Here is a 14,742-nt window from a genome sequence, read left to right on the forward strand (position 1 = left end):
CTTTGTAATTACAACTGCCCTGATCTGCAGCTCTTTTTTTTGTTCAGTATTTTTATTATTTCACTAAAAGTACAGGTCACAGGGAATACAAAAGGCCATATTGGAACAACATAAGAAGATATAGTTATGTTGGCTCAAAACAAGAGCGGGGGTGACAAGGGAAAATGAAGCACAATGTGTCAAAAATATACATAAACAATAAACATTGAGAGCACCAGAGTGTCCCCAGACAAAGTAAATTTCCCCATATGAGTTGTAACGACACCCCGAGTATGAAAGGGGTTAAAGTTGTTTAGGACATTCCATACCCAAACACAAAGGCAGCTACCGAACCCTTCTATCGGCCGAACAAGTAACCAATACAAATAATTCTCCCCCAAGTATGAGACAAAGCTCTGTCTTGAGGTTCAAGCAGGAATGAATCTTTATTCAAATACATGTTATACAGGGCGGGTTAAACTGTCCAATGACAAAGGACACACAGGTCAGGTGTGTTTAACTTCTCATCAGTAAACAGTCTTAACAGGGGGGGCTGCTGGTGGAATCCCCCCTCCCTTTTTCCTCACAGCAAGACACTTAGACATCCCATAATAGTTGAGGCAGACAGCCACAATAGACAATAGAATGCAGTCACACCCCAACCATCACAGCAAATAGTACACAACATAATGAGACAGCACACATTATATATACATATATACAGCATTGAGTCTGACAAGCACAGATCATAGTGGGATTCTCATTCACCTTGTGCCCCTATTAGTGACTCCTGTCACAATGGCATATCCAGGGTCCCCAGAGTCTGTGTGCCTTGGGGGACATGGACCTGAATCTAAAGTAACACCACCTCCAAGGTCCCCAGGCATACAGCTTACAATGAGCACCGTTCCCCCAAATGCCGGGGCCCATAATCGGTAGGCAAGAGGCTGGCATTCAGTCCCCTCCAAAAGCCTCTGTCCCGGCTAGGTCTGTCACATGAGTGTTCTATAGAGGGTGTACAGCAATAGCTATTGGCGTCTAGACTGACCTTTTCTAACTGAAAGTCTTTCCTGAACTATATAGAGCAGGGCTTCCTCTGTGTGTGCAATTTGAGCTTGAGATGTTGAGATGTACGAACAACAGAATTGTTTTTTGTTTTGTGTAACCAACAATGCAGAAACAACATATAATAAAACGGCAAGCAATTTTTAGCCACGGATGAACGTATTCAGAGGTGTCCACCATTGCTGACATTATCCAGTCTCTGATGGTTCTCGGAAAGTCTACTGACTCAAGTCTTTTGGATACTATGTTATGGTGTCATACAATATGCCACTCTTTATTACTTTATTGTTGGTAATTTAATGGCAGCATGTTGTGCACCACTACTGCATGTTTCAAAGAACAGGAACTTTTCCAATTTTTCATTGTAAAGGGAGCCTATCTTCAAACAGAGAGCAATTAGATATCCACCAGTCCATCTGTCCGATGGGATCTATTAATGCAAAATCAGAACATTTGGTTGCTTTTGTCATACAAAACATAACTACGAATCATAAGGGGCCCATAGCAATATTTTAAAGAGCCCCTCCAGCTAGCTCTCTCTATTAGCAGTTGGCAGTGTCAACTGTGTCAAAACTTTGACTGATCTTCATATAACATATGCCTCAATTAAGGCTAGGTGGTTATAGAGCTTTCAGTATACACTATGCAAGTGCCAGGCCCTGAAGCTCCTGGTAAGGGCAACATCCCAGTTCTTCCCCACTCAGGGGAATCATGGGTAATCCACAGAAACAGCAGCTGCTCACCACCAGATGCCACCTGCCCATCTGCCACAACTAGGCATGTATTCTGGTCACTGGCAGGGGAGTGTTCAAATGCTTTGGGCCAAGCTCCATGATGTCTGAACCTCCTATTGGATCCCAGATGATGCCCAACATGCATCCAGCAGATGCAGCACATCACCCCCAACCCCCACAGGCAGGAATGTCCCCATAGCAGGTGGGATGATGGAAGCCCGATGGCCAATGATGCCAAATGGCAAGGGAACATTTTTGACAAATTTCAGCCAACTCAGCAGAATTTTCAGCTCTGTACATTGCTATGGTGCTATCAGTCATCTTGGCACAAGGATTACAAAGTCACACAGGCACCTTAAAGTTGTAAAAAATGCGATTAAAAATGAATTTGAGATTCAAATTATTTTTTTTTAATTTAAATGAAGTCAGCTTGTGTCATTCTCCCTCCTCGGTTTCGCTCCACTAGAAATAATGGAGTGAATTAAATTATTATTAAAAAAATATCAAACACTTTGGGCTTTTTTTTCAGCCAACTTAGCAGAATCACTGGCCCTGTGCCAGGTGCCGTTGGTTATCTTGGCACAGGGATGATATAACAACATTAGATTATTAATTCAAAATGAATCACTGCGCTAACAATAATAAAGCAGCTGACATAAATTGTATGGTGACAATAAAAAGCATAAATGTTAAATATATGCAGCGCTGGAAGCATCAAATTATAAAATAAGAGTCCATAGTGTTAAAACAGAGTCTTTGTTCAGGGGAAATACTGGAACCACCCACGGTGCAGACAGAGATACAATAAGGTGAACATGAGAATATCCTCCACCGAACATCAACACACCGGGCCTCTTACCAAAGAAAATAGACGACTGAATTACAAGTGGTCAAACAAGCATGATATATCCACAGCGCCACGGAACCACTTCAATTGGATCATAGAAGACTGTATCTTGTAGTCCCACTCAATGGTAATTCATAGGTACATGCATAGGATACAAGAAAGCAACTCCTCATGGTGTAGTATTTAAAACCAAGGTAAATTTATTTCATATAAAAAGCCAGGGTACTCACATTTTGAGAAAAAAAAACAGGCATATCAAAAGTTGCGAATCGTCATGGATAGCAGATGTTTCCAACCACAAAGATGGCCACACGTTACAGTGTTGTGACATCAGAGCTCCACCCTACGCGGTGTTTCGTCCAATAGGAACGCCCCTGAAAACGTTCCTATGACGAATTGCAACTTTTGATATGTCTTGTCTGTTTTCCTCAGTTTATGAAAATTCAAAAACAAAAACTTGCAAAACATTAAAAAGGTAAATTGGGGATTTTTTTTTTAATGAAGTCATCTTGTGTCAATCTTCCTCTCCAATGTTTCTGCTCTGTAAATAATGGATATGAAGTAAATTAAATTATTGTTAAAAAAAAATTCTGAAAAATCTTTAAAGTTTAAAAAAAAAATATTGCAGCCAAGTTTTAGAATTCCCTGATCTCATTGTTGAGATGCTGTCAGTCATCTTGGCACAGGGATGACATAGTGACACAGCCAATAGGGAATCTATTTAGTAAAAATTATAAGAAATAAGGAAACTTTGTTTAAATACACTTTGCCCTGCTTTGTCCATTTTTTCAGCTGTTAAAAATGCAAAAGCAAAAAGGCAGTTAAAAAGTAAAATTGGGGATTATTTTTAATTTTAATTGAATTACAGTATCTCACATATATCTTTTCATGTGACAACACTGAAGAAATGACACTTTGCTACAATGTAAAGTAGTGAGTGGACAGCTTGCATAACAGTGTAAATTTTCTGTCCCCTCAAAATAACTCAACACACAGCCATTAATGTCTAAACTGTTGTCAACAAAAGTGAGTACACCCCTAAGTGAAAATGTCCAAATTGGGCCCAATTATCTATTTTCCCTGCCCGGTGTCATGTGACCATTAGTGTCACAAAATCTCAGGTAGGTGTGTTAAATTTGGTGTTATCACTCTCACTCTCTCATACTGGTCACTGGAAGTTCAACATGGCCCCCTCATAGCAAAGAACTCTCTGAGGATTTGAAAAAAAGAATTGTTACTCTACATAAAGATGGCCTAGACTATAAGAAGATTGCCAAGACCCTGAAACTGAGCTGCAGCATGGTGGCCAAGACCATACAGCAGTTTAACAGGACAGGTTCCACTCAGAACAGGCCTCACTATGGTGGAACAAAGAAGTTGAGTGTTTGTGCTTAGCGTCATATCCAGAGGTTGTCTTTGGGAAATAGACGTATGAGTGCTGCCAGCATTGCTGCAGAGGTTGAAGGGGTGGGGGGTCAGCCTGTCAGTGCTCAAACCATACACCGCACACTGCATCAAATTGGTCTGCATGGCTGTCATTCCAGAAGGAAGCCTCTTCTAAAGATGATGCACAAGAAAGCCTGCAAACAGTTTGCTAAAGACAAGCAGACTAAGGACATGGATTACTGGAACCATGTCCTGTGGTCTGATGAGACCAAGATAAACTCATTTGGTTCAGATGGTGTCAAGCGTGTGTGGCGGTAACCAGGTGAGGAGTACAAAGACAAGTGTGTCTTGTCTACAGTCAAGCATGGTGGTGGGAGTGTCATGGTCTGGGGCTGCATGAGTGCGAGGGAACCATGAATATTTACAAAAATGTGAGGGATGTACTCACTTTTGTGAGATACTGTATATTTATTTTAATGAAGTAATCTTGTGTCATTTAACCTTTTTGGGTTTTCTTCTCTGAGAATAATGGATATAAGTACCATATTTATCGGCGTATAACACGCACAGGCGTATAACACGCACCCCAATTTTAAAAGGGAAGTTTAAGGAAAAAATGTTTTCACAGCTCCCTTTACAGTACAGAGTCACCCTCCCTCTGCACAGTACACAGCCCCCCTCCCCAGTACACAGCCCCCCCATCCAGTACACAACCCCTCCCCAGTACACAGCCCCCCCATTCGGTACACAGCCCCCCATCCGGTACATAGCCCCCCATCCAGTAAACAACCCCCCATCCAGTAAACAGCCCCCCATCCAGTATACAGCCCCCCATCTAGTATACAGCCCCCTCCCCCTGCACTGGGGTCTCCTGGGACAGCACTGCCAGCATTCTCTACTGTTAAGAAAAAAATCACTGCCAGCCCCTTCTACACTGCTCCTCCTGTGTCACTCATATTGTAATATGAAGCTTCCATACACATCAATAGCTCAGTTTTTTCCACTGACCTGGTCACATGACTGCTCTATCTGACGTTACATAGATGGTCATGTGACGGCTCTCCTCCGTCAGTCTAAAGCTAAAGCTAGGAAGAGGAGGGGCTGGCAAGCGATTTTTTTATCAACTTTAGACTATGCAAGCAGTGCTGTCCCAGGGCCAAGAGAGGTGGGGAGGCCAGCCTGACACCCCCCAAAGGGTGGCTCCCGAGGAAGACCGCCCGATCCTGCCCCCTGTTGGTAAAACATAGTTACATATAGTTACATAGTAGGTGAGGTTGAAAAAAGACACAAGTCCATCAAGTCCAACCTATGTGTGTGATTATGTGTCAGTATTACATTACATATCCCTGTATATTGCGGTCATTCAGGTGATTATCTAATAGTTTCTTGAAGCTATCAATGCTCCCCACTGAGACCACCGCCTGTGGAAGGGAATTCCACATCCTTGCCGCTTTTACAGTAAAGAACCCTCTACGTAGTTTAAGGTTAAACCTCTTTTCTTCTAATTGTAATGAGTGACCACGAGTCTTATTAAACTCTCTTCTGCGAAAAAGTTTTATCCCTATTGTGGGGTCACCAGTACAGTATTTGTAAATTGAAATCATATCCCCTCTCAAGCGTCTCTTCTCCAGAGAGAATAAGTTCAGTGCTCGCAACCTTTCCTCATAACTAAGATCCTCCAGACCCTTTATTAGCTTTGTTGCCCTTCTTTGTACTCGCTCCATTTCCAGTACGTCCCTCCTGAGGACTGGTGCCCAGAACTGGACAGCATACTCCAGGTGCGGGCGGACCAGAGTCTTGTAGAGCGGGAGAATTATCGTTTTATCTCTGCAGTTGATCCCCCTTTTAATGCATGCCAATATTCTGTTTGCTTTATTAGCAGCAGCTTGGCATTGCATGCCATTGCTGAGCCTATCATCCACTAGGACCCCCAGGTCCTTTTCCATCCTAGATTCCCCCAGAGGTTCTCCCCCCAGTGTATAGATTGCATTCATATTTTTGCCACCCAAATGCATTATTTTACATTTTTCTACATTGAACCTCATTTGCCATGTAGTCGCCCACCCCATTAATTTGTTCAGGTCTTTTTGCAAGATTTCCACATCCTGCAGAGAAGTTATTGCCCTGCTTAGCTTAGTATCGTCTGCAAATACAGAGATTGAACTGTTTATCCCATCCTCCAGGTCGTTTATGAACAAATTAAATAGGATTGGTCCCAGCACAGAACCCTGGGGAACCCCACTACCCACCCCTGACCATTCTGAGAACTCCCCATTTATCACCACCCTCTGAACACACCCTTGTAGCCAGTTTTCAATCCATGTACTCACCCTATGGTCCATGCCAACGCACCTTATTTTGTACAGTAAACGTTTATGGGGAACTGTGTCAAATGCTTTTCCAAAATCCAGATACACCACGTCTACGGGCCTTCCTTTATCTAGATGGCAACTCACCTCCTCATAGAAGGTTAATAGATTGGTTTGGCAAGAACGATTCTTCATGAATCCATGCTGATTACTGCTAATGATATCATTCTTATTCCTAAAATCTTGTATATAGTCCCTTATCATCCCCTCCAAGAGTTTACATACTATTGATGTTAGGCTAACTGGTCTGTAATTCCCAGGGATGTTTTTTGGGCCCTTTTTAAATATTGGTGCTACATTGGCTTTTCTCCAATCAGCTGGTACCATTCCAGTCAATAGACTGTCTGTAAAAATTAGGAACAACGGTCTGGCAATCACCTGACTGAGTTCCCTAAGTACCCTCGGATGCAAGCCATCTGGTCCCGGTGATTTATTAATGTTAAGTTTCTCAAGTCTAATTTTAATTCCGTCCTCTGTTAACCATGTAGGTGCTTCCTGTGTTGTGTCATGAGGATAAACACTGCAGTTTTGGTTACTGAAGCCCCCCGATTCACTCGTGAAGACTGAGGAGAAGAATAAATTCAATACCTTTGCCATCTCCCCATCCTTTGTAACCAGATGTCCTTCCTCATTCTTTATGGGGCCAATATGGTCTGTCCTCCCTTTTTTACTGTTTACATACTTAAAGAATTTCTTGGGATTTTTTTTGCTCTCCTCCGCTATGTGTCTTTCATGTTCTATCTTAGCCATCCTAATTGCACCCTTACATTTCTTATTGCATTCTTTATAAATTCTGAATGCTGTGGATGATCCCTCAACCTTGTATTTTTTGAAGGCCTTCTCCTTTGCTTTTATATGCATTTTTACATTGGAGTTAAGCCATCCAGGATGTTTGTTCGCTCTTTTAAATGTATTACCCAATGGGATACATTGGCTAATGCCCTTATTTAATATGCTCTTAAAGCAAACCCATCTCTCCTCCGTATTCTTTGTTCCTAATATTTTATCCCAATTTATGCCTTTTAGCAAGGTTTGTAGTTTAGGGAAGTTGGCTCTTTTGAAATTCAGTGTCTTTGTGTTCCCTTCATGTCTCCTATTTGTGTGATTTATACTGAAACTAATTGACCTGTGATCGCTGTTACCTTAATTGCCCCGTATTTCCACATCTGTTATCAGGTCTGTATTGTTGGTAATCAGTAGATCTAGTAATGTTTTATTTCTAGTTGGTGCGTCTACCATCTGACCCATAAAATTGTCCTGCAAGACACTAAGGAACTGGCGAGCCTTAAATGAATGCGCGGTTCCCTCCGCCCAGTCTATGGATAATTAAAATCCCCCATTATGATAACACTTCCCATCCTTGCTGCTAATCCAATTTGTGATAGGAGATCCGTCTCCACTTCCTCCCTCAGGTTAGGGGGCCTATAGCATACTCCCAGTATTATTTTCCCCTTAGCTTCATCCCTTTGGAGCTCTACCCATAAAGATTCCACCTCCTCCCTAGCCCCCTCAGTGATGTCATCTCTCACATTCACTTGTACATTATTCTTGATATATAGGCATACCCCTCCCCCTTTTTTACCCTCTCTGTCCTTGCGGTATAGGGTATACCCTTGAATGTTTGCCAGCCAATCATGAGAGCTGTTGAACCAGGTCTCTGAAATTCCCACAAAATCCAAATCCTCCTTGTACAACAGTATCTCTAGTTCACCCATCTTGTCCGCCAGGCTCCTGGCATTGGTGAACATGCCACATAGTTTAGACCGGTCGACTGAGAAGTCGGCCCAGCCCTCCAGGAACCCAAACCCCTCCTTACTACACCAGCTCTTCAGCCACTTGTTTACTTCCCTAATCTCCCTCTGCCTCTCTGGTGTGGCTCGATGTACCGGTAGTATTCCTGAGAACACTACCTTGGAGGTCCTTTTCCTCAATTTAGCTCCTAAGTCCCTAAAATCGTTCTTTAGGACACTCCATCTGCCTCTGACTTTGTCATTGGTGCCAACGTGCACCATGACAGCCGGGTCTTCCCCAGCCCCTCCCAGTAATCTGTCCACAAGATCCGTGATGTGCCGAACCCGAGCGCCCGGTAGACAACATACTGTTCGGCGCTTCAGGTCTTGGTTACAGATTGCCCTCTCTGTCCTTCTAAGAATTGAGTCCCCTACCACCAGAATCTGTCTTTCCTTTCCCTTTGCTGCCCCCCCACTCTCACTGGAGGAGTTCTTCCCCTGGCAGCTAGGAGAGTCCCTCATCTCCAGCAGTGCTGGTGCCTGACTGGTTTCACCAATGTCACTCAATGGAGCGTACTTATTGGGATGCTCCAGTCCTGGATCGGCCTCCCTGGCACTTCCCCCTCTACCCCTCCTGACTGTCACCCATCTACTCTTTGCTAGTGCCTGCACCTCTTTGTCTCCACCCGCCTCTGTGCTGGCCCCTGCCGTGTAAGTTCCTGGCTCACCTTTAGTATGGAGGGACTTCTCAGTGCTGACAGTTGCTTCCCCAGATTCAGAACCTGGGCTTCCAGGGAAACAATGTGCTTACATTTTGCACAGCAGTATTCGCCCTCGATCGGATGATCAAGGAATGCATACATGCGGCAAGATGTACAAAGAGTCGCCTCTCCACACCCGCCGGGCATCGTACCTATTAAATTTAGTGAGGATTTGGGGATTTTACCCTGTCCAAATTACCTAACAACTAGCTTCCTGGCACTAATACTCAAGACAATACACAGGTACACGACAAGACAATACACAGGTACACAATACACAAGTACTAACGATCCACACACACTACTCAGACAACACTCAGATACTCACACTACACAGGTACTATGACCCCTGTTATAACTTCCTGTTTTAAACTCTTGTTTTTAACTCCCACTTAATCCAGCTCCACTTACATCAAGCTCCACAGCTTCAAACTGAGCACGCTCAGACTGAGTCCTACAACAAGTTAAATAGGCACCTGTGAGCAATTAACCACACCCCTTAATTGATAGACTGATGAAACAAGAAAAAAAAAAAAAGCTATTTAAAAAATGACAGCAAAAGGCAAATTAAAAACTAAAAGGAAAAGTCCCCAAAATGAAACCCAGCAAACACCAACAGACAGCAACACACACCAACAGACAGCAACACACACCAACAGACAGCAACACACACCAACAGACAGCAAGACTTGTATACTCTAACACTTGTTTTTAACTCCCACTTAATCCAGCTCCACTTACACCAAGCTCCACAGCTTCAAACTGAGCACGCTCAGACTGAGTCCTACAACAAGTTAAATAGGCACCTGTGAGCAATTAACCACACCCCTTAATTGATAGACTGATGAAACAAGAAAAAAAAAAAGCTATTTAAAAAATGACAGCAAAAGGCAAATTAAAAACTAAAAGGAAAAGTCCCCAAAATGCAACCCAGCAAACACCAACAGACAGCAACACACACCAACAGACAGCAACACACACCAACAGACAGCAACACACACCAACAGACAGCAAGACTTGTATACTCTAACACTTGTTTTTAACTCCCACTTAATCCAGCTCCACTTACACCAAGCTCCACAGCTTCAAACTGAGCACGCTCAGACTGAGTCCTACAACAAGTTAAATAGGCACCTGTGAGCAATTAACCACACCCCTTAATTGATAGACTGATGAAACAAGAAAAAAAAAAAAAAAGCTATTTAAAAAATGACAGCAAAAGGCAAATTAAAAACTAAAAGGAAAAGTCCCCAAAATGCAACCCAGCAAACACCAACAGACAGCAACACACACCAACAGACAGCAACACACACCAACAGACAGCAACACACACCAACAGACAGCAAGACTTGTATACTCTAACACTTGTTTTTAACTCCCACTTAATCCAGCTCCACTTACACCAAGCTCCACAGCTTCAAACTGAGCACGCTCAGACTGAGTCCTACAACAAGTTAAATAGGCACCTGTGAGCAATTAACCACACCCCTTAATTGATAGACTGATGAAACAAGAAAAAAAAAAAAAAAAGCTATTTAAAAAATGACAGCAAAAGGCAAATTAAAAACTAAAAGGAAAAGTCCCCAAAATGCAACCCAGCAAACACCAACAGACAGCAACACACACCAACAGACAGCAACACACACCAACAGACAGCAACACACACCAACAGACAGTATCGGCGTATAACACACAGGCACTGTTTACCCTCTGTTTTCAGGAGAAAAAAAAATGCGTGTTATACGCCGATAAATACGGTAAATAAAATTGTTCGAAAAAAAAAATATGTAACATCTTTGAGGCTTTTTGACAAATTTCAGTCATTCTGGCACTGGGGTGATATAGTGACCCAGACAGTAGGGAATCTATTTATTAAAAATTTCAAACAAATAATGGAATTTTGCTTCAATACACTTTGCCTTGATTTGTCCTTTATTTTCAGTTGTTAAAAATGTAACATAAAAAAAAAAAAAAAGATAAAAATCTGTAAAACATCATTTCTTTTTGCTTAAATATACTTTGTTACTTAAAGTTGCAAAAAAGGGGTAAAAAAGTAAATTGGGAATTTTTGTTTTATTTAAATGAAGTCATCTTGTGTCAATCTCCATCTCTAGTTTTGTTCCTTTAAGAATAATATATATGGAGTGAATTAAATTATTGTAAAAAAAAAAAAAATGTAATCATTTTTTTTTAAAAGCTCACAAAATCATTTAGCCTGGAGCTACAACTTAATTTCTTGCAGTACATTTTGGTGCACTTACCAATAATAGATGATTTTGTGACAGATAAGTAATAGACAGAGGAATGACGTCATCAGAAGTATAGGTCTATGGATTACCAATTTCAAATTTTATTCTTTTAAATAACATTTTGATAAAGAAAATGTTATATTATGTGCTCATAGCATGACCCTCAATCAGTTGTGTTACGATGACAGATTATGAATCATTTGTATCATTCTTATCCAAAAGTTCCATTCAAGCCATTCTATTCCATTCAAATGTACAAATAAAGATATTTAAGTTGTATATATACATATAAAGTTACTCAATCTGTATGGGGAGTTACCTCGTAGTCAATGCTTCCTCCTATAAATAGAAAAAGTGTACAGATAGTTACATGAGCCGGCAGTGGGGAGCAGGTGAGAAGTTGGCACTCTGCTGACACCAAACTGACATAATTACTGGTTCAGTTTCCTCTCCGAAGATCCTCCAGGGGTTGCTGTACCATCAGTCAAATCAAATGTTTGTTATGCAGTAAGAAATATTGATGATTACAGGAATTGTGGACAATGATTACAGGCTCTGGGAATTGGAACAGGATCTGAAGGGTTCAAGATTTAGAAAATTGCTGGCTAAATGTCCCAGTTTTTTTTCCAGTAATTATACGTGGTGGTGAGGAGCAGATCCTTGAGGGATGTTAATGATAGACCTTTACCTTGAACAGATCTCCCTAGTGCAGTCACAGGAGTGTCAGCTACTGATGTTGTTCACTAACAAAATCATATTATACTACCATCACTTACATTGTACTTACTGTAAATGTAAGCATTTCAGAGGAGTCTACAAATTGCTAGCCTTGTCCCTAATTTTGGTTTCAAATTGTTATTCTTTTTTTTTTTTTTTAAATGTAGTTTTCTTTAATTATTCTACTGGCTCCTAAAGCAGTCTAGGGGTTCTTTTTAGGGTTTTTGTTTGGAACAATGAACTTGGATAGGAACCCTAACCCAGGAACACTGCAACCTGCTGCCCAGGCCTCAGACTATTTATGGGATCTCTCCCCACCTTCTGGGCATACCACCCAAGGGATTAGCTGGAGTCACGTAAATATTCAGGGTGCCTATTCTGCTGTCTCTTCCACTATAATTCTAGAAGCCTCTAGAAGACAAGGGGAAGTAACAGAACAGCAGCCTGTGAAACACTTAGCAGCCCTAAGCAATTAACCCATGCTCCACTGACTAACCCTTGGATAGAAAACATGGGTTACCCCAATAAACTGCAAACTGAACAATTTGAGGACTCCTTAGCTTCTGGCTGCACTTCACAAACTGGATGTTGAACAGGATTCCTAATGCGGCTGGGGACTTGTATGCCCTCAAGAGTCAAAAGCTACACACAGTCACTTCCCTTCTGCACTGCGGTCATCTTCTCACTTTACCAAAGGATCACTGTATGCCTTCTGTCGATATCCACCAGGCTCTTCCCAGAGAGGAAGATGTAGACTGACACCACGATAGGACAGTTGGACTCTTTCCCACCAATTTTCTCCTTGGTCACTCCAGTGAGCTACCTCCTGACCTAACCTGATACCTGGACATGAATCTGCGAAGAGGTCCCCCAGCTAAGCCTAGCTGGGACCTTTGTGTCTTCTTCAAACCTATCTCAAGGATCCTGCACCATGGGGCAAAGCCTCTGCCCAGTGGTCTCCTTCTGCAGGACTGGACCCAGGAACACTGCAACCTGCTGCCCAGGCCTCAGACTATTTATGGGCTCTCTACCCACCTTCTGGGCATACCTCCCAAGGGATTAGCTGGAGTCACATAAATATTCAGGGTGCCTATTCTGCTGTCTCTCCTACTGTAATTCTAGAAGCCTCTAGAAGACAAGGGGAAGTAACAGAACAGCAGCATGTGAAACACTTAGCAGCCCTAAGCAATTAACCCATGCTCCACTGACTAACCCTTGGATAGAAAACATGGGTTACCCCAATAAACTGCAAACTGAATGATTTGAGGACTCCTTAGCTTCTGGCTGCACTTCACAAACTGGATGCTGAACAGGATTCCTAATGCTGCTGGGGACTTGTATGCCCTCAAGAGTCAAAAGCTACACACAGTCACTTTCCTTCTGCACTGCGGTCATCTTCTCACTTTGCCAAAGGATCACTGGATGCCTCCTGTCGATATCCACCAGGCTCTTTTCAGAGAGGGAGATGTAGACTGACACCACGATAGGACAGTTGGACTCTTTCCCACCAATTTTCTCCTTGGTCACTCCAGTGAGCTACCTCCTGACCTAACCTGGACATGAATCTGCGAAGAGGCCCCCCAGCTAAGCCTAGCTGGGACCTTTGTGTCTTCTTCAAACCTATCTCAAGGATCCTGCACCATGGGGCAAAGCCTCTGCACAGTGGTCTCCTTCTGCAGGACTGGACCCAGGAACACTGCAACCTGCTGCCCAGGCCTCAGACTATTTATGGGCTTTCTCCCCACCTTCTGGGCATACCTCCCAAGGGATTAGCTGGAGTCACATAAATATTCAGGGTGCCTATTCTGCTGTCTCTTCCACTGTAATTCTAGAAGTCTCTAGAAGACAAGGGGAAGTAACAGAACAGCAGCCTGTGAAACACTTAGCAGCCCTAAGCAATTAACCCATGCTCCACTGACTACAGAGGAGCTAAGCTTAATTTACCTTACGGCCTTCTCTATACCAAGAGGGTGGTACATTTGTCTTTAATTTACAGCTGGGAATAGTGTGCCCCTTCCATACAGTTTCATCACTCATTTTGATATAGTGTCCTTTTTCTCTCCTCAATTTGCCTCCCCACACTTCTTCATCGAGGACTTCTCATATGCTTCTCCCCTACTCTGGAATTTCTATCCAGGTGCCATTCAGGACTCTTCAACCCTTCTAAAAAACTCCATTAGATCTTTTTTAGACAACCATAACATCTGAGCTCTGTCATTCTCTTGAGTCACTGTCCCATCATTGCCTCTTTATCCAACAATGCTCACATCTTATTACATATGATTTGTCCCTTTAGATAGTCGGCTCACATATTTTCTTGGTAATGCTATGTTCTGCCAAGCAACTCTAAGTACTATTTTTTATTTTTTTTAGTTATTGTAGTATGTGTGCTACTCTCCCTTGAAAAATCTACTGTTTTCAGTAATGCAGTGTTAAATATTAAGTGATCATTATACTATACAATAGTTTGTGTAGTAGCTGCGGGAAGCCCCTTTAAGCCTCCTGGCAGAGTGTTCTTCCTCCAGTCACAAAGCTCATTGCTCCCTCTTGGAGATGAACAACGTAGGGAGAGGGGAGCTGAAGGTGGACTGAGACTGGCAGTCCAGGACTGATCCTGCTCTTGGTAAAGTACCTTAGGAGGAATTTGAACCACCACATGGCCCAGGAGTTAGCACTGCCCATCACCCCATTGAACAAGCTTTCAAGAGCCTGTGAAATGACAGCTTATGAGGCTGCCACTGTGGCTCTGATGGAAGCCCAAGAACAGGGCTTAAGACAGAGCTGCTGTTGCTGTGCCTGAACCAAAGTGCTGAGAGCCTAGGGTCATGTGGCTTCAGTGTTGCTGCTGGGAGTTAAGAGGCTGAGCTGAGAGACCACAAGGTTTATGCTGCTTCATAGACAGGGT

This window comes from Aquarana catesbeiana, linkage group LG04, assembly GCF_042186555.1.
Source record: "Aquarana catesbeiana isolate 2022-GZ linkage group LG04, ASM4218655v1, whole genome shotgun sequence".
In the NCBI taxonomy this organism is placed as follows: Eukaryota; Metazoa; Chordata; class Amphibia; order Anura; family Ranidae; genus Aquarana; species Aquarana catesbeiana.